This window comes from Carassius gibelio, chromosome B3, assembly GCF_023724105.1.
Source record: "Carassius gibelio isolate Cgi1373 ecotype wild population from Czech Republic chromosome B3, carGib1.2-hapl.c, whole genome shotgun sequence".
In the NCBI taxonomy this organism is placed as follows: Eukaryota; Metazoa; Chordata; class Actinopteri; order Cypriniformes; family Cyprinidae; genus Carassius; species Carassius gibelio.
The window spans coordinates 16,427,633-16,430,986 of NC_068398.1; positions in this window are offsets into that span (position 1 = coordinate 16,427,633).

The window sequence follows — 3,354 nt, forward strand, 5'->3', positions numbered from 1 at the left end:
CTTAATATTGAACATATTATTTCATCTTATTTTAATTTTAATTTAGTTTAAGTTGATGTATTAAAATAGCTGAAACTATACAGACATACTTTTATTTAATTTTTTATTATATTGACTTAAATATGCAGAAGAAAGAAAGTCATACAGGTTTGGAAAACATGAGTGTGAGTAAATGATCACATAGGCTTTTAAATAATATAATAAATGGAAAGAAAGAAAACTAAAAGTAAATAAACAAAATAAATAAAAAAAGATAGAATAGGAAAAGAATAGAGCGAACTGCTATAATAAATAAAACAGAAAACATATAGAATACAAAAATATTAGAGAAGCTAGTTATATATATTATGAGCTGAATGCAGGCAGCATTCCCTCTTCTGAGTTAGCTGCAACACAAGGTTGCGCTGTTTTCTTTCAAATCAAAGCGTAAATATATGTTTTTAAAAAAGTATCCTTGTAGTGCCGCTGATACAGAAGAGCATTCTCTTCTTGTGTTCAGCCTATAATCTCCAAAATGGCACTGTTTTGATTTGGAGAGGAACAGAGCAGACGAATTGTTGAGTAAAATCATTATTTTAGTTTTCTTTGTGTACAAAATGTATTCTCGTCGCTTCATAATGTTACAGTTGAACCACTGTAGAGATGGACTATTCTGATGACGTCTTTAATACTTTTCTGGGCCTTGACAGTGGTATTTACTTGGCAGTCAATGGGACAGTCACAAGCCTCTCAGTTTTTATACAAAATATCTTAAATTGTGTTCCAAAGATGAACAAAGCTTTTACAGGTTTGCAATGACATGTGATTAATGACAAAATAAAAAAATTGGGGTGGAGTATCCCTTTTGTAAGCAAACATTAATGCCTTGAATGTTTTGCAAGCAGCTACTGGTAGCCAGTGCAAATTGATAAACCGGGGTGTGATGTGCATTCTTTTCGGCTAATTAAAAATGAATTTTGCTGCCGCGTTCTGGATTAATTATAAAGGTTTGATAGAACTGGCTGGAAGACCTGCCAAGAGAGGATTGCAATAGTCCAGCCTGGACAGAACAAGAGCTTGAACAAAGAGTTGTGAAGCATGTCCAGAAAGAAAGGGCCTGATCTTCTTGATGTTGAATAAAGCAAATCTGCAGGACAGGACAGTTTTAGCAATGTGTTCTGAGAAAGTCAACTGATCATCAATCATAACTCCAAAGTTTCTGGCTGTTTTTGAAGGAGTTATGGTTGGTGTGCCTAACTGGATGGTGAAATTGTCATCAAACGACGAGTTTGATGGAACCACAAGAAGTCCTGTCTTGGCTTGGAAAGGTTTAGTTGAAGGCGATGGTCCTTCATCCAGAAAGAAATGTCTATTATACAAGCTGAGATGCAAGCTGCTATCATCAGATCATCAGGATGGAATGAGAGGTAGAGCTGAGTGTCATCAGCATAGCAGTGGTATGAAAAGCCATGTTTCTGAATGACAGAACCTAATGATCACATGTAGACAGAGGTGAGAAGTGGTCCAAGAACTGAGCCCTGAGGCACCCCAGTTAGATGTTGAGACTTGGACACCTCACCTCTCCAAGATACTTTATAGGACGTATCTGAGAGATACGACTCAAACCACTGGAGTGTGGTTTCTGAGATGCCCTTTACCAATAGGGTTGACAGGAGGATCTGGTGGTGAACTTTGTCAAAAGCAGCGGACAGATCCAGCAAATAAGTAGTAGATTTTGTCAGTGTGTAAAGAAGATCAATGCATGGATTTATCACTTAATCCTTTGTTGAATCTACTGAATTTTATTTTATGTAAAAGCAATAACTGATGCTTTAAATGTAATATTCTCCTATCCATCCAGATGCCCACATAACTAGATAACTAATAATCTATTTCCACAGCTCATGTGAATTTTTCCTCAATAATAACAATTGCGAAATTAATTGTGTGTGTGACTGAGGATAGAAACCTTATGCCTTTTGTTTTAAGAAAGAAACATCATAACCCCCTGCACTGCAGATTGCTTTCCCATGCATATTCATATTCATGAATGAATATTGATGTGTGTAAGAGATGATTGTAAGAACAGGGAGGGACTTTGGTAAATCCCAATCTGATTTGATTAGAAACTCTGCAAATCCCCTTCTGCCCCTGTGCCCCTGCTCTGTTGCTGTCCTACAAACCCACTTCTTAATCCCAAAGCCTGTTTATATCACAGAATCATGGACAGTCCGCCTCTTCCAACACAAATCCGGATTTACTACCCACCTTGCACAAATGACCCCCACAAACAAATCTGATTGTAGGCAGTTGGACTGACTGTAGTAATGAACTTGTGCTCTCTGGGCAAACCCATGCTGCAGGGCAAGGAGGCACTCCAAATGAAGACATTTTTAACTATATTTTAACTAAAGCCATGTTGTTAGATCTCTACATTGGTAATAATGCTGTCAAATTATTAATCATGATTAATCACATCCAAAATAAAAGTTTTTGTTTACTTAATATATGTGTGTGCACTGTGTATATATTTATTATACATATATAAATACACACACACATAAAGTATACAAATATTAAAATTATATATTATTATATTATAAACAAATATATTTGATATAAAAAAATATTATACATGAATGTGTGTGTATTTAATTATATATACATTATAAATACATAGTACACACACACATATATTACGTTAAATAAAAACTATACAATCGTTTGATAGCACTAATTGGAATACAAGGTAGCCTACAACTGTGCTAAACTATTGTATATCTCTCTTGACAACTAGAAAAATATATAATTGAAATGGTGCAATACTTTAAGTGAGCGATGTCTGGATTGTGAACAAATCGAGTCAGATTTTTTCAATTAATCGGTTAATGAGCATTGGGAGTAAACTGAATATTTGGCTAATTAGGTAAAAATTATTTGTAATAAAAATAAAAATGTCAATTTATTGTAATTTAAATGGCTTATTAAGGCTGCAACAAACTTAAGTGAGACACATAGCGATAAGGAATCCTTATTACTAAATCTTAATTTTAAATTTTAGTGAACTCAATTTATGTGCCTAGTCAATACAAGGATGTCAGGAGCAACGTAATCTCGACATTACGTAAAATAATCATTGTAAGAGGTTCTGTTCAAAAGAACCGATTCACGGAAAGGATTCGGACTTCTCATCACTATGACGAACTGCTCGAGTCCAAAACTTTTTTTTTCTTTCTGTTCTCATCTTGCGCCCCTCCCTCACTGCGAACCCGGGCACTAAATTCGTGACTGTCCACCGTCTACACAGACCATACGACTCCACACTCCCTCTGTTTGTAATAAAAGAGAGTTTATATCTGTATTTCGACCAGATTG